This window comes from Urocitellus parryii, chromosome 5 (assembly GCF_045843805.1).
Source record: "Urocitellus parryii isolate mUroPar1 chromosome 5, mUroPar1.hap1, whole genome shotgun sequence".
Classification (NCBI taxonomy): domain Eukaryota; kingdom Metazoa; phylum Chordata; class Mammalia; order Rodentia; family Sciuridae; genus Urocitellus; species Urocitellus parryii.
Genome location: NC_135535.1, coordinates 162,085,258 through 162,103,319, shown reverse-complemented (window position 1 = coordinate 162,103,319; position 18,062 = coordinate 162,085,258). Strand labels below are relative to the sequence as shown.

Sequence of the window (18,062 nt, the reverse complement as noted above, 5' to 3'; positions counted from 1 at the left end):
ATTTTCCAAGTCTAAGTTACTTGTCACCAAGTGTGGTCTTCACTGTTCTGTCTCCAGACCCACCGAAAGCAGAGGCCAGTGAGGTCATCTGATGCATGGGCTGCAGTGGGGTGGGGGCTCTTTCATGGGAGGGAATCCTGGCCCAGTGAGGGCCTTGGAGAATGTGAATACAGAGTCAGAGGAAGCAGGATGGAGGAAGGTACCCGGAGTCAAGTGGGGAAGCAGGGGCCACGGGGCAGCAGAAGTCACAAGTGGACAACCAGAGGGAGTCAGGGGGTGAAAATAGCAATATCAGAAGCAAAGCAGAGAGGAGCTGAGTGTCCCCAAAGCCAGAGCCCCAGAATGTGCAGCACCCTGCAACTGAGAACCCACATTAACCTGGTCACCACAGTCACCAAATCTCCTGCAGACATTCCCATTCTCTGGGACAGTATTTGTTTTCCTCAAATGAGGTTCTTACAATGAATCTCTCAAGTCCATGAGTGGGAGTCTATCTTTCAGCACCTGAAAGAACCTCATCCATTCTCACCTTGAACTTCAGATCAGACCACAGTCATCATGTCACAAGAGTGAGTACCTTTTGGAGGACAATGGGTCAGGAGATTCAGTCTAGTCCCAGAGATGGCCACCACACAAGGATACACGGTATGGCCTTTCTCATTCTTGATCCAGCTTTGTCCCTCCAGAGAAGTAGCAATGTCTCTAGCCAAAGAGATGCTTATGTACTGAACACCAAGATACCACCACCACCATTAGCACCACAGAGCTGAGCTGCTCCCTGGGGTGGAATAAAGCAGCACGAAGAGAAGGAGCCCTGCACACAGGGATGCAGGTTTTTCGTCCCAACTCCACCCTTTAACCAGGTGCAGGAACCTGCACAGATTTTTAACTCTCCTGAAACTCAAGTTCCTCAAGGGTCAAAACAGAAAGGACTAACGGCATCATTCAGGTCTGCTGTGAGAATGGCAATGAGGAAGCAGCCCAGTGCCTGGCACATAGTAGATGCTTAATAAAAGCTTGAGTGGTTTTCTTCCTGCCAAGGCAACAAGGACTTGAAAGGAGAATCTGTATCTCCATCTGTCCTGAGTCAGGGGAAGAAAAGCTGGTCACACAGGCCCCCAAACAGGCACAAGCTTTCCCTGCCACTCCTCAGAACAGCAGTAGGGCACAACAGGGCAATTGCAATCAGCCTTTTTCCGAAAGGTCATCATCTGGATTTACTTTCACATTCTTTTAAATATATGTACATGATTTATAAACTTTTGCCAAGCAGTTTTACATACAGAACCGACTCTATTCTGTCACAGATTTCTTAAATATGGCTGTAAACTTAAATTAGGATATTAGGCTATAATGACAAATGCAGCCTTCTTCCATAAAACCCTGATTCTCCAACTACTAGAATATTTGCTTTAATGAAAAGGGTCTTACAGGCACTCCAGACGCCCAGCTGATCTTTATCCTGGTCCTTACACAAAAACCTCCTCACTTTTTCCACGAAAACCCTGGTGTGGTCCTGCCAAAGTATACAAGCTTTCAAACACACACACACACACACATGCATAAGTGCACACGCACACACAAATACACACACATGCCTAAGGTAGGCTTATGAGAAAAATCTGGAATGTCTTGGAGCTTTTTTTTTTTTTTTTCTTTTCAATTACAGCTCAGTAAAAATGTCCTCATAAAAGTCCTAGGTAAGCAATTGCTTTGCCAGCAGGATGAGGCTACCCACATCCCAGCGAAGCCTGCTTGGTGTGATTAGGGGAGGAAGGGCAGAAAGCCAAAGTTGGTTCCTTCACCACCCCCCTTGGCCCCTGCCTCCCTCCCCCTTTCACAGACACCATACAATGAGCTCCTCTAAAGACCTGAGCACAGCCGATCCAGGAGTTCCTTCTTTCTAAAGCCTTACAAGTGTGTCTAGCCAAGAGGCCAGAAGTGGGTAGGCTCTCTATCAGGCAAAATATTTTGAAAATACTTAATGGCTATGTTTTTTTCATTCCTCTCCCCTATAGGCAAGTTCCCTAATAGTAGGATTGACAAAAAAAATACAAGACAACCAGTTCTATTTCAATTTCACAAAAGCAAAAAAGTATTTTTGATTGATTGATTGATTTTTTTGAGGCAAGATCTTGCTAAGCTGCCGAAGGTCCTCCTAAGTTGCTGAGTCTGGCCTTGAACTTGGGATCCTCCTGCCTCTGCCTCTCAAGTTGCTGGCATTACACTACCACTTCTGGCACAACAAATACATACATAAATATGGCCTGAATATTGCATGAGACACACTAAAAATACATATTTATAAATCAGTCTACCTTACCTGGAAGTCACTTCACCATTATGATTCCCAGAGAAATGAGAAAAGGAGGTCAAATCCAGTAGGAGGAGGCCAAGAAGATATTCTGGTAAGAGAGGAAAAGAAAGTGAATGTGTCAGTCAGCTTCTCACTATGGTAACAAATACCTGAGATAACTTAAAAGGAGGAAAAGTTTGTGTTGGCTCACAATTTGGGAGGTTTCTGGCCATGGTCAGCCAGGCAGTCAACTCTTTGGGGGCCAGTGATGAAGCAGGGTATCATGGCAGCGGCACATGGCAGAGGAAGCTGCTCCTCTCAGGAAGCAAAGAGAGAAAAAGGGGCAGGTACTAATATCCTGTTCAAGGACACAGCCCTAAGAACGCAACTTCCTCAGCTAGGCCTCATTATTTAAAGGTTCAACAACCTCCCTACAGTGCTATGGGCTAGGGACCATGTCTTTAACCCAAGGGCCTTTGGGGGACATTTCAGATCCAAACACCAGTAGAGGAAGGTTGAAGAAGATGGGACTAGAGGAAGCAGCAGCTGGCAAAAAAGCCTATGGGTAGGGATGCCATTCTCTAAGACAATGTCCCAGACAGAGGTGGGCTGCTCTATAGACCCAGGGAAAACTGAACAGGAGAGTCAGGGGTGAGGTTTTGCTCTTTACCTATTTAGTTTCTGGAAGGAGATTATGGTGCACTCACACAGGTGAGCAGCAGCGGTACTTGAAGGGGCCCCACGACATCAAGGCCCCTCCCCACCTTGCCTCCTGCAGTCAGCCCCAGGTACATCATAATCCATCTTGAGCAAGAGAGAGGATTCAGAGAGCCTGAGTTTTAACTGTGAAGAAACTGTGGTCCTGTTGTTTAGCCATTAAGTGTCCTCAATTCCCAGTAGGGTGACAAGGGGCATGCACAGAAAGTTAGAAGAGATAAAAATAAATGCCCCTTTTTCTCCATACATCCCAGTGCAAAGAAAAGCAGAAGATGAGTACACTGGCATTACATGTCTTGCTGGTACTTCCCCCTCTGTTTCTAGAATACTTCCCAGAACGTACTAGGTGCTTGATCATTATCTGATGTACGGAAATGGGTAGAATGAGTGGATTTTTGACCTGATCTGAGCCTGACTGATTGTAGCAGTGAGGGTCTCTCAGGGTCTGAAGCCATACTTACTGACACCCCTCTCTCTCAAGACTGGCCTTGGGGACAATATGAGACCACGTCCAAAGACATTAGTGATAGCTTTCCTCACCCAATCAACCAGCATCTTGTGAAGGTCAGACATATGCTCAGAATCAGAATGTCAATAGTGACATTCTAAGTAAGGTCTGGTAAGTACTTTGTCTTATTTCATTTATTCCTGAAGAGACAAACCCTCAGAGTCAAATTCATCAGCTGATCCTTTATAATCTATCATCTTTACAATCTTTTACAATCTGACCCACTTCTCACCACCCCTGCTGCTCCCACCCTAGACCAAGGCAGCCAGCATCTCTTGCCTGCATATCCAGAATAGTCTCCTCAGGGGCCTCCCAGGCCTCTACTTTTGTTCACTGTATTCCATTCTCCACCCACCAGTCAGACTGTGCTTTTTAAAATGCAAATCAGATTGTATAACCCGCCTCCCTAGAATAAAATCCAAATTCCTTACAGTAGCCTACAAAGCCCGATGGACTCTCAGCTCCCATCTGCTAGCTTTCTCCCTCCCTGGATTCCAGCCGCACTGACCTTTGAATGCCTTAGAGCTCAGGCTAGGCTGCTCTCACAGAGACACCATAATACAGTGACTTAAACAGACAGCTGCTCATTTTTCTTGTGTGACTGCACAGAGGTAGGCAGGCAGTTTGGACAGGCTGGGCAATTTAACCCTACAAGGTCATGCAGGGGCCCATTTCCTTCCACCACATTGCTCTGTCACAGCCACACCTGTACTCCATGGCTTCCTACTGTTGACACTTCCTGGGTGCTTCTGCCTCCCTTCTCTATCCCTTAAGTCCCCTCACCCTCTGTAAAACCCTTAGGTTTAAACCAGCCCTGGTGACTTCTGCTCAGTGTTGGTTCCTGACTAGTACAGGATCCATGTATCAGAGTCAACCCCTTCCTAAAATTGAGCTTAGTCTAGTCTGTGTGTTATCATTTCTCTCCCTAGCAGACAAAGCCCCAGAATTTTTTATTTTAGTTTTTATTTTTTGCAGCACAGGGGATAGAATCCAGGGCCTTGCACATGCTAGGCAAGTGCTCTACCATTGAGATATATCCCAAGCCCAAAGCCTCTGAAATTTAACTGGAACTAACATGTCCACAGCAGTTTGGAATAGCTCTCTCAGTACAACAGGTGCTTGCTGAGTACCTACCAGGTTCATAAGTGACCAGCACATTATTACATAATAACCTTCATTTAGCATTCTTTGTCCAGTGCCAAAGCTCACTTCCTCCTAAAAATCTTTTCTGTGCCTATTGGCTTTTCTGAGCAGCCCTCACCCCTCATATATTCCCATCCAGCCCTCACTCACAGAAGGGTTGGCATGGGCTCAGAGATCTGTCTCCCCACTAGACAGTGAGTTCACCTAAGGCAAGCCTTGCTTTCCTGCCTCCCTGTACTGCTACCTCTAGAGCCCAGCCTGGACACCGAGTAGGGCCTCACCTCATAAATGTCTGCTGGATCCACTAGTAGATTCCAACCCTCAGTGGACTGCTAATTTAATTCTCCTTGGTGATTTGCTAATCTATCTAGTGGAGCTAAGACAAGTAAGTACCCGAGTTGAGGACAGAGGGAAAAGAATGGTGATGACTAGCATGTCTCAGTTTATTGCAAGCCAAGAGCTTCACATACATTATTTAATCCTCGTGATAACCTGCAGCTGGATCCTGTTATTATTCCCAACATACAGGTGGGGGGACAGCTCAGGGAAGTTCACACACTTTCCACACAGAGCTAAGTAGCAAAGGCAGGATTTGAACCCAATTCCTTGAGTTCTCAGAGTGCATATTCTTCACTCCTGTGCTCTCCTGCCACCCTCATGTAGGCAATCACCCTGTCAACCCTCATCAATGTCACTGTGATGTGCTAACAGGCCGTGAAGGGGAAACAGCTGTCTATCTGTAAAATAAACAAGCTCGGTATGTAGTCAGAGGTGCTAATGGAGACACAATTGACCGATTTGCTGAGATCACTGACAGGCTGGAGCAGGACTGGAAAGGCATTGGTCCCCTGGGAGATAGGGAGTCTGAGGGGGACCCCTGCCCACAGCACATGCATGGGGCCCTAAGGGCTCACAGCCCTCCAGCAAAAGACCAGCAGCAGGCATTCCCAGTGTTTTGACAGACAGGAATAAACAGAGGTATCGATTTCAGAGAAACATCCTGGGTCCTTAGGCCTTCTGTCCAAACACCACGTCCTTATATAACTCAGACATCAAAGTCAAGAGTGACAGCTCTACCACAGACATAGCCTGGACAGCTGCCAGCAAACTCCCAGGCAAGCCACAGAAACCTCCAGAAGCACCCCCACCAAGACTTTTTGGTGCTAGGGACTGAGGACAAGGGAAGGGATGTGATCATCTGAGTGTCCTCCCAGTGGGAGGAAGGTGGGTCAGGCCTGGGCAGGGAGACAAATGGAAGCCCTTAGCCCATATTCCTCTCACCACGCTGATGCGATCCATTTTCACTGATAGAGACCTGAGCTGTCCAGGATGAGGGCTACCAGCCCTGCGGGGCTACTGAGCCCTTGAAATGTGGCTGGTCCAAACTGAGATGGCTGTGAGTTCAAAATACTCATAGAGGGGCTGGCATTGTGGCTCAGTGGTGGAGCACTTGCCCAGCATGTGTGAGGCACTGCATTCGATTCTCAGCACTGCATATAGATGAATGAATAAAATAAAGGTTCATCAACATCTAAAAAGTATTTTTAAAAAAGATACTCATCCAATGATTTAGTACGAAAAAAGAATAATGCTGGGCTGAGGATATAGCTCAGTTGATAGAGTACTTGCCTTGCATGCATAAGGCTGTGGGTTCAACCCCCAGCAGCACAAAAACAAAACAAAAAAATGCCAAATACTGTGTTAATTATCTTTCATATTGATTACATGTTGAAGTGGTAATATTTGGGGGGTATTCAGTTAAATATGTTATTAAAATTAATTTCACCTGCTTATTTTTACTCTTTTAAATGGAGCTAGTAAAAAATTTAAAATTACACATATGGTTTGCACTATATTTCTATTGATCAGCACTGCTCTGTAGGATCAAAAATAAAATGATTCACTGAAATTCAAAGTTTAAAAATATGAAGTTTTTTGGGCTGGGAGGTGGCTCAGCGGTAGAGCGTTCTCCTAGCACGGGTGGGACCCGGTTCGATCCTCAGCACCACATTAAAAAAAAAAAAAAAAGGCATTGTGTTGTGTCCATCTACACCTAAAAAATAAATATTTAAAAAAATATGAATTTTTATCAAAATACAAATAAATGAAAACAATTAAACACTAAAATTTCCCTGTATATTTTCAGAAGAGATTTTTTTCTTCTAAAATATTCAGTTTCCATTAAAATTAACAGGGAATACATCATATTAGATATCAAAGTTTTAATCAAAATCATCTAAATGAACTTGAAAATCTCATTTTTGGAAAATTTTGTTAAATCCTATAAAATATTGTTATAAAGGAAAGTATATTGGCTAGTAGGTTTGTAAGTATAGCCAATTTAAAGGAAAGGCACTGTGAGTCATACTTGCTACACCTAGACATATATTTGAAAGAATATTATGAATTTTTGTATATACCAGAAGACTTCTCAGCTATTGCACATGTGTTGGAATGCCAAGCTCATTCTAGAGCATCTTACAGCCAAGAGGTATGAGACAAAATGGCCGCCTCTCACTCCAGATTCTGCTTAGTGCCCAGGCTTTATTTTTTTCTTTCTTTTTGTACCAGGTAGTGAACCCAGAGGTGCTCAACCATTGAGCCACATCCTCCCCAGCCCGTTTTGTATTTTACTCTCTGAGTTGCTGAGGCCTTGAAATCCTCCTGCCTCAGCCTCCAGGCCATTGGGATTACAGTTGTGCACCACCACTCATGGCTTACAGTCCAGATTTGACAAGCAGAATTAGCTGTCTTGCATGAAGGTGCTTCCATGGCTCAGGTCCTCCTCATATTCCAAAGCAGCATCTACCTCCATTGAACAAGAGAAAGGATATGACTTCTCTGTGGCTTGGATGGTGTCTGTCACAAAACCTCATAGATACAGGTCATGCTTTGCCAGTGATGACAGCCAGACCCTAATGGCCCTCTAAAAATGCAAACTCAGAATAGGGCCTTCTGTTTCCAGGATCTACGGATGATCCTCTTTAGGAGTGTTAGAAAATTCTCCTCTTGGATAAGTTATAGGAAAATGACTTGGAGGCCTTTTTTAATGAGAAAGAGAAGTCCCTGGGCTTAGTCTACCTAGAGGTAGAGACAGAGGACACTGGACCCCTCTGCTTTGTGTTAAGGGAAGATGAATCCAGAGGCTCTTGACATTATCACTAGAGAGGCAGGTGAGAGACCATGGATGCTGAAAAAGGCGGCTATGGCAATAGCACATCCAGAGAGGAGCCTCACAAACATGGCAGGCACAGGGATAGACAGGAAGGGAAATTCTCTGGGGATGGGGCTCAGCTGACAAGTTTTGAAAAACAGGAGGTTGTATATTGACTGTGGAGCTGCCTCCTTCTCTGTGCTGTGGTCCCTTCTGTCCTGTTCTCCTCCATCCCACACAATGGCCTTGTGAGTGGGAGTGAGGCCAGAGGGTGCCAGTGAGGGAGAAGAGCATGAAGGCCACAGCAGAATGGACTTGGGTGTAATGACCCAGACCTCGGCTGGGGTGCAATGTCCTTTGAGATGGAAGGCCTCTGGGCAGCCTGCCAAGCATGGGCCTCAGTTTGTTTGTTTTGCTTTGTTTTTTGTTTGTCTTTGTTTTTTGAGACGGGGATCTTTATAAATTGCCCAGGTTGGCCCTGAACATGTACTTCTGCTACCTCAGTCTCTGGGTAGCTGGGATTATAGGCATGGGCTACAATGCCAGGTTCTGTTTTTGTTTTGTTTTGTTTTGATTTGAGAGAAAAGTATGACCTCTAGGACAGCGGAGGACTTCCAGCCATTGGACCCTGGGCTGTGTTGGCAGGGATCTCTCTGCTCAGGGCTCTGGCAGGACTCAGCCACCAAACACATTCAGGTATACATATGGCCCTAAAGGCTCTAGATCTTTTGGACTCAGAAAAGTTTGAGTGGAGAATGGTAAACTTCAGGTATTAGCCTCCTATTGCTGTTATAACAAATTAGCACAAATCTAGTGGTTTAAAATAACACAAGTCTATTATATTACAGTTCTATAGGTCAGAAGTCTTGTACAGATCTCACTGGGTACTATAAGGTGAATGTGTCCCTCCAAAATCATCTGTGAAAGCCCTAATTCCCAACATGATTGTGTTTAGAGATAAGGGTGTTAGGACAGTATTAAGTTCAAGTGCGGTCTTAAGACTAGGGTCCTAATCTGATAGGATTGGTGACTTTGTAAGAAGAGAAAAATACTCCAGAGACCTGGATCACTAGCTTTCCTTGCACACTGAGGACAGGGAGAAGGTGGCCATTTGTTTTTTTTTTGTTTTGTTTTTTTTTTTAAAGAGAGAGAGAGAGAGAGAGAGAGAGAGAGAGAGAGAGAGAATTTTTTTAATATTTATTTTTTAGTTTTCGGTGGACACAACATCTTTGTTTGTATGTGGTGCTGAGGATCGAACCTGGGCCAGGCAAGAGCGCTACCGCTTGAGCCACATCCTCAGCCCTGAAGGTGGCCATTTGTAAGCCAGGAAAGAGTCCTCATCATAAGTGAACCCTACTGGAACTTTGGTTTTGAACTTTCCAGCCTCCAGAACTGTGAGAAATAGATTTTCACTCAGTCTATGGTAGGTCAGTACAGCAACCTGAGCTGATTAATTATGCATGAGCCTAAAATCAAGGTGCTGGCAGAATCTTCCTTCTAGAGGTTCCAGAGAAGAATCCATTTCCTGGCCTCTTCCAGGAAGAGAAGCTGTCCTTTGGTATGAGATCCTTTTTTCTGTCTTCAAAGCCAGCAACAGGGAGTTGTGTTCTTCTCATATCAGATAATCCTTCTCTTCTGCCTCCCTCTTCCACTTTTAAGCAGCTTTCTGATTACGTGGGCCATCTGGATAATCAGTATAATCTCCCTATTTTGAGGTTGGATGATTAGTAGCCTTAATTCCATCTGCAACTTAATTCCCCTTTGCCATGTAATATAATACACTCACAAGTCCCAGGGATTAGGATGTGAGCATCTTTGGAGATGGAACATTCTGCTTCTCTCACCTTGACATTGAGGCTAAATCGGATTCTGATCCAGAGAAGTTGAACAAAGAAGAGTGTCTGCCAGTCTCTGAAAGTAGAGAAAGAAGAGGGTGAAAAGCCGACTCTAGAGAAAAGGAGTTTGCGGAGGAAAATCACATGGATCAAAGAAGGGATGGTGGTACCATGTCAAACACCGCTGTAGGTCAAGTTCCTAAAAAGCTACATGAAAGTCACAGTGGACCATGTTTTCCTGCACTAGTGGAGCTTGCTGTTGCACACATTCTGGGGGAATGTCCTTGGAGTTGGGAACAGCTGGACACATCTCTGATTCCAGTTGATGGTTGCTGGCTCACTCCCATTCCAGCAGGATGGTATGCTGGCTGTTTCCCCATGAGGCAGCTTTGGGGTATCTACCCATCCCCTAGCTCTGCACTTAGACGTATACAGAGAATGCTGTTGTTTCTTATAGGCCACTCCTCTGGCTATTAGAAGACACACCAGATGTCCCCTATACACACCCCCACTATATTCTGATTAAATCTTCCCAGGACTTCCTGAAGTTCTTTGTAATCTGTGATGTGGCTTTTCCACTCTTCTCCATCTTTCTTATTCTCTCTTTAGCATAATGTGTGAAGGCTTGGGAGAGGCGCAGGAAGGGAATTCATCATTTTTCTGGTCAATCATATTTAGGGTTTATTCTAAAGGAGGCTATAATCCAGCAACCTCCCAAATTCTTTTCTTGACTTTATTTACTTGAAGATCCTCCTGATGGTGTGAAATACTACCTTTCGTCTGTCTGTCTGTCTATCCGTCTGTCCATCACCTAGCTAGCTAGCTCACATGTCTTTAGATGTTTCATTTTCTGCCACTGACACATCAAATCTTCAAAGGCTTCTCTGGTCTATTCAGCCCTTGACTTGGGCTGAGACTTCCCTTCAGATTCCTTGCTAGAAAGAAATCTTTCTCTAGTCTCTGTCAATTCCAGCTTCTCTGTCTGACTCCCTTAGCTCTTAGGATGATTGCAGAAGAGTCTTTTGACCCTGCTGTTCTGACTCCAGCACTTGAAGCAGAGATACACAGAGATATTTAGATCCTGATATTTTGACCTCATTGCAAACTCAGATTCGGTGTCTTTTCCTTGTAAATATTCTTTGCACCAAGAAATTAACAAAAGCTAAGTAATCCAGAAGTTTCACAATGAATAACAGTAATATAAATAATCACATAAATAAAAATAGCAGTAATAACCCTGCAAGTTGTGAGGAGGGTCTTGGTTTGCTGAATAAAACTGCAAAGGATAATACAATGACTTCAACATAAAAAAACATATTAACTGAAGGATGTAGGAGAATGGTGTGCCCCTCACCTCCCCCCCAAATGTCTCACACATTAAAGTATGCCCCCAAAGCAGGTGACAAGGAGATGGGTAAGAATAGAACCATGTCATTCATTATAAGGAACTATAGCAAGCCCTAATTTTACTAGAAAATTAAAGGGGAATGTGTGGGATTCTGTCCCTGTCCCTCAGCATTAAAAAGCAGGGCTTGAGGGGCTGGGGGTGTAGCTCAGTGGTAGCACTTGCCCGGCACAGGTGAAGCACTGGGTTTGATCTTCAGCACCACATAAAAATAAATAAAATAAAGGTATTGAGTCCATCTACAACTAAAAATATTTTTTAAAAATATTTTTGGGGCTGGGGTTGTGGCTTAGCAGTAGAGGACTTGCCTAGCACATGCATGGCCCTGGGTTTGATCCTCAGCACCATATATAAATAAATAAATAAATAAAGGTATTGTGTCCAACTACAACTAAAAAATAAATATAAAAAATATTTTTAGGGCTGGGATTGTGGCTCAGCAGTAGAGTGCTTGCCTAGCATGGGCGGGACCCTGGTTCGATTCTCAGCACCACATAAAAATAAAGGCATTGTGTTGTGTCCATCTACACCCAAAAAATAAATATTAAAAAAATAAATAAAATAAAAAATAAAAATATTTTATAGTAGATGGATGCAATACTTTTTAAAATTAATTTTTAATTTATATATGACAGGAGAATGCAGTAAAATTCTTATTACACATATAGAGCACAATTTTTCATATCTCTAGTTGATACAAAATATATTCACAGCATTCGTGTCTTTATACATGTACTTTGGATAATGATGTCCATCACATTCCACCATCATTGCTAACCCCCTCCCACTCCCTGCCCTATCTAGAGTTTGTCTATTACTCCCATGCTCCCCCTCCCTACCAATACCTTTATTTTTATTTTATTTTATGTGGTGCTAAGGATTGAACCCAGTGCCTCACAAGTGCTAGGCAAGTGCTCTACCAACTGAGCTACACCCCCAGCCCTACAACTAAAAATATTTAAAAAGAAGAAGAAGAAGAAGGGCTTGGGACACAGACATAGACACACATGCTCTCTATCTCTTGCTGTATGATGCTATGTGCTGCCTTGGAATTCTACCAGTAAGAATCACCATCACCAGTACTGGGCCAATGCCAGTGCCATAACCTTGAAGCTCTAAAAGTGTAAGCTAAATAAATCTTTTCTTGAAAAAGTTTTTTCAAAAAATAAATAAATAAATAAATAAAAATAAAATAAAATAAAAAGAGTCCATAAGGAGTCAATGAGGCTGGAGACTGAAAAAGGAACAGCCAAGAAGAGAAACTTGCCACATCTTTAAGTCCAGCTACTTAAAATGCTAAGGCAGGAGGACCGCAAGTTCAAGTCCAGCTTGGGCAACTTTTGACCTTGTCAAAAGAAAATAATGTTTAAGAGGGTTGGGGAAATAGGATATAGCTCAGGGGTAGAGTACTACTAGATTCAATCCTCAGTACCCACCCTCCCCAAAAGAGGAAGAGGAGAAAACAAAAGAGATTTGCAAATGACTTGGGAATGTTAAATTGGGAATATTTTCGGCATACTAATACTATGTAGCATTTTTTTAAATGCTTACCATGTATCAGGCACTGTACTAACTACTTTCGAATCTTTATCTCATTTTATTATTATTATTATTATTATTATTATTATTATTATTATTGGGTTTTGTTTTGTTTTGTGGTGCTGGGAATTGAACCCAGGGCCTTGTGCATTTGAAGCAAGCTCTCTACCAACTGAACTATATCTCCAGACCTCTTTCATTCAATTCTCATAACAACAAAAGAGGATGGCATTATGATCCTTATCCTCACTGAAGCCTAGAAGGGTTGGGAACCTGGTGGAGAGACTCAGAGGAAGTAGCATAATGCAAACTATCACCAAGCTAAGAGTCTTTCTCAGAATGTCATATCACTCTGCATGGTATGGCGTCCATTCCATCAATCCCTCAGCAATGGCTCTACACATGCTCAGAAAAGACTAGAACAGAGAGTTCTTCTCCATGCTGGATGCTCCCAGCTGTGCCATGAGTTATGTGCCAGCAGACAAACCTCCCCTGTACTAGCCATTTTAGGACATTCTGGCCCCCAGACACCTGGCCTTGTCCATCCCAAGAACACAAAGCTGGGAAATTCCTGTCTCTGCCCTGGTGGCCATATGTCCTATATCTGTGACTATACTGGGAACAGCATATGAGCTCCAGGTACAGGACTTCCTAAGTCAAAGGTTTCAGGTCACACTGGCGAATCATTTTGCAAGCAAATGCTGCAGGTCTCCTCTCAGATTGGACAGCAAACAAGGTCAGCGTCAGCAGATCTGACCCTAAAAATAGGCCCTCTGATTCCAGTCAGGGTGGCCGGGTGTGTGGCTGCCACGCGCCCCAGTACCTCTTGACCCAGCCAGGCCCAGCGCACACAGGTAAGGCCCTTGGGTGGGGAGGCTGGCACCTCTTGGGTTCATCCAAGTGTTCTTTGGAGGCTTGGGAGTGAGGACTGGAAGCCCCCTTTCCTCTGCTCTGGAGCTGTGGAGAACAGCTGACATCCTTTCAGTATGAAAGACTTCTTGCTACCCCGGCATTTTCCAGAGACACAATGGAATTTTCTCCATCTTCTTCCTTCTAAATCTATTTTCAGTTCGATGGCCATTTCTAAAGGGTAACGGGATGGGTCAAAGCTCATCCCATTACCCTTTATTCATCATTGTATTGTATTTCACATTCCAACATTTGTCTGTTTAGCCTGTGGAGAGGCAAAAATCTCGGGAGGGTGTGTGGCAGGGCAAATAGAGGCACTGGAGTGATTTGGACTGTGTGTAGGGCGGCACAAATGACAAAGAAGTACATAAATCCCCAGGATAAGAATTCTCCGTCTGTTCTGAGTAATGCTAAGCATCATCCGGACAGACTCTTAATGAATATTTTCCCAGTCTCAGTGGGAGGACGGGGCTGGGGGTGATGCTGCCCTGGTAGAGATGGGGGGGTTGGGTCATGGAGGGACAGAGCCACAGGACCAAGACAGCACCGTGTGTGGGTACGAAGAGCCCTGTGTCTCAGGGCTTTCCAATAAGACTCTGGTATCCTTGTCCTGCCTGTGGCCCCAAATGTCGCTCACAGGCCTGGAACCCCAAACTGTTGAGACTACAGGGCTCTGACTGTTTAGGAAAGCTCAAAATATTTGAAGGGGGAAAACTCCCAAGAATGAAGGGAGGGGATGTGAGGAGCATGTCTGGAGAGGCCACCAGCCCCTGCGGGTCCCTAATATGGATGCTCTTGCTCTTTCTGTTGTCCTGACATTTTCTTTATGGTTCCTCCTTGTTTTCATCATGAGATAATCATTTTGGCCCCGCCAATAAATCAGAGGACTCTGACATTTATAAGCAACACTTAAAGGGCTTCTCAGCTGAGTCCTTTACAAGGCAAGAGCCTTGGACTTGGGGTGGGAAGGGGGAGAGTTAGGGGAAGGTCAGTTAGTCCTGAAGCCTCTTCAGAGGTGAAAGCGATCTGTGCTGAGTATGATGGGAAGGCACGGGTCCTCAGCCACTGATAAGTTGGAAGTCCTGAACTGTGACATTTCAGCCTAGAGCAACATCTGGGTTGGAGAGGAATTGGGATCCTGACTGAAGGTGATTTTCCTGTGCCTGTTGTCAATTCCAGGTTAGATAAGAAGCATAAGGGAGGCTGGAAGTTGGAGGCTGGGCTATTAACATTTCCTGGTAACCCTATTGAGGCCCAGAGGGGTCCAGCTGGGAAGGGGGCAAGCTGCCCTCCACCGTCCACAGAGCCAGGGCTGGCCTTCCCAGACACTGCAGTGCTTGTGAACTGGCAATGTTTCCTGGTGCTACCCATGTACCCAGCATGGCTCTAAGGGTTCTCCCTGTTAAGTATTAATTCCTTTCTTCTATGACAGATGGTCGTCACTGACCTCATTTTCAGATCAGAAAATGGAGGCACAAAGAATTAAGTGGTTTGCTCCAGGTCATACAGCCTGGATGGTGTTAGGGCCTGGAATCCAATGTGTCTTAGAGTCTGATGGTGTCAACACTGAGGCCTGGAGCCCCTTGACAGGGTGAGAGGCATTAGGGGCATCTCACTTTGCTGCTCCAACCTGGCCCCTCCCCCAGGGAGGCCTGGGCTTGGGAACAGCTGCACTGAGGGCCAGGGCCAGGGATCAAAGCTCTGTTTGTCCTCCTCGGCCTGACTACAGAGTTGACGGTATTTGAATTTCTGCTTCTGATGACCCTTGATGGTTCTGGGCTCTTCTCTTCCACAGTAAAGAGGAAATAATGACTCATAGCAGCCTAATATGGCCATTAGATATTAACTAGCCAGAGAGAGTCCTTTCCCTTACTCCTAAAACCCTTCCTTGCACTTCACACAGGAGTGAATAAGACCCATCACCCACAAGAGGATGTTCAGGCTCATTTATGTCCCATCTCCTCTGCCACAACTTCCATACAGAGACCCTCTGCCCTGGCCAAATGGCTCCATTCGTCCTTCCCTTTATTGGACTCAAAGCACAGCTCTGCTGACCTCCTTGCTGCCTCCATGATCCTGCTCCATGAAACATTCTGAGTTGATGCTTCAAGAGTTAGATTATCTCATTTACTCCAACAACCAGTGAGATGGATTGAACACCCGAGGAAGCTAAAGCCCAGTATGTGAGGCTACAGGGCCAGTGAGGGCTCTTTTCATGACTTCATGCCACTCTGCACTCTGCACGGGGGAGGGGAGCATGCAAAATTGAAAGGCCCAGGCTCACTCTCTGGAACTCACGCCCTGTGATCAGGAATAGTGAATTATCTGTTGACCCAGGTTGGGTGCTAGGCTGCTTGGACTGAGAATCCATTGCACCCTCTTACTAGCTTGGTCTAGTGCTTCTTAGCCTCTCTGACCCTCATTCATTTTCTCATTTGTAATGTGGGGATCGTAATTCCCCATCAAGGAGGTTTAGAGAGGAGCTGGGGATGTGGCTCAAGCGGTAGCGCGCTCGCCTGGCATGCGTGCGGCCCGGGTTCAATCCTCAGCACCACATACAAAGATGTTGTGTCCTCCAAAAACTAAAAAAATAAATATTTTTTTTAAAAAAGGAGGTTTAGAGAGTACATCATAACTGGCACACAACAGAAATAACCACCTGTGTGATCATTTCCCTGTGTCTGGCCAGAGCTTCAATTTCTTTACAAGCCTCTATAGCAGCAAGAAGCAGCCTGAGGGGCTGGGCAGTAGCTCAGTGGTAGAGCACTGGCCTCGCACATCTAAGGCACTGGGTTGAATCTGCAGCACCACATAAAATAAAAGTATTGTGTCCATCTACAGTTTAAAAAAAATATATTAAAACAAACAAAAAAGAAGCAGCCTGAACTTTATGGCACCCATAGACAGGCTTAGTGAGGAAGAGAGACCTAGAACAGGAGGAAGAGAGGCCCACAGTGAAGGCCACACTCTCACACTGTAGGAAACCCCATGCCCTTCCCCAAAGAAGGCTTGTTCTGAGATGACACTCAGTGGGAAATGGTTCTTAAAGAGTCCCTGTGTTGTGAGCGGCCGGCAGTGTTTCCAGAATCTCCAGAGGAAGCCAAGGCCCAGGTGCTCAGGAGTCAGGAACCACATCTGGCCTGGTCAGACATCAAGGCCCTTGTTTCCCTCATTGGAGCTCCTTCTCCATAGCACACATGTCCATCCCAGTCCGCTCCCCTGTCTGAGAAGGAAAGCGAGTGTGAGGCTCTGGCCTCCTCACATTTCCGGGAGGCCCATCTCTGCCAAACCAAGATTGGGTAAATCAATTAGGAGTTCATAAATTACCACCCCCAAGCGCTTTGAAACCATTTGAAGAGTTAATCAAACAAGTTCATGACATCAACGCCATCGTAGAAAGAATATTAAATTTCCTTTTAAAAGAAGGCTTTTCTGTTTTTTTAATAAAAGGATTTTATATTAATTCACATAATTGCCTCCTGTTAACATACTTGCCAGAATCCAAAAGAGGAAAAAAAATCTGTTAAACTTGGATTATGTCTGATACATTAAGAATTAAATTATAGGCAACAAAAAATTCCTGGGTTTTCATATCCAAGTTTTAATTTTTAAAAAACCCACCAACTTTTATTTTCTAGTTGGGATCATTTGGGTAGATTTTAAATGAATAAAGACAAGTACTGACTTGTAGCAAATTAAAAATATGTATGTATTTATGTATGGATACTGCTGCCAAATTCCATCCCCCTCCACACCCCAGCAGTAGGTAATACTCTACTAACAGTCATTTACCCAACCACAATAACGCTTTTACTCTCCCCCTTCTTTAAAAGCACATTCCAAGCCCGACTTGGGTGGTGTCGTGGAAGATGTGTGGTGTACACACGTTTCAGTGCAGACTGTTTCCCCACAACCCCAATGCATTAGCAACATAGATGTGAACAGATAACAGAATACCTTAGGAGGGAAGGCAATTTTTTTTTTTTCCAAAAATTAGATTATAGACTGGTCTACTAGGCCAAAAGTCTCTAGAAGGAAAAGACCTCTCTGGTCCAGCCTGTCTCACCTCTGCCTGAATCCCTTCTCACACTGGCCTGGCCTAGCCCTGGGCACAGGTACACGTGAGCAAAGATTTGGAGGAAGGTCAGGGTCTAACTTGTGAAATCAAGTCAAGGAGGAACTGATGGTGCTTCCCATCCCCACCATGACCCCCACAGAGTTCCCCAGATGCTGGCTGATTTAATCTAAACAAACACTAGGCTAAGGGGAAGTCCAAGTCGCTGGCTCTGACATCAAAGGGTGGGGGTGGAGAGGGGTACTGCCCTCTGCATCTGAAATCAAAAGGAAAGAAGTTTCCAGAGGGATTTAGCCTCAGAACCCCACACTTGCAACAGTCTCTTCTGAGGCCCTATACCTGTTTTCTTTTTCTTAAAGAAATCATATGAGTTTCAGGACCCACACAGCCTGGACTTCCCCTGGATTCCCAGGAAATACGAGGGCCTAGACTGCCCTCCTAACACAACTGAGGCCTGGATCCTGTCCTCAGAGACCTCTAG

General features: G+C 44.8%; 1 protein-coding gene across 1 annotated transcript in view; it reads left to right on the top strand.

Annotated features, from left to right (window-relative positions):
• The first annotated feature begins 13,350 nt into the window (after positions 1–13,350).
• Positions 13,351–18,062, top strand: part of Dusp29 (dual specificity phosphatase 29) — a 38,458-nt gene continuing 33,746 nt past the window's right edge. The window contains exon 1 of the mRNA XM_026390210.1: positions 13,351–13,451. The gene's annotated coding sequence lies outside the window, so the exon portion shown is untranslated. The remainder of the gene's footprint in view (positions 13,452–18,062) is intronic.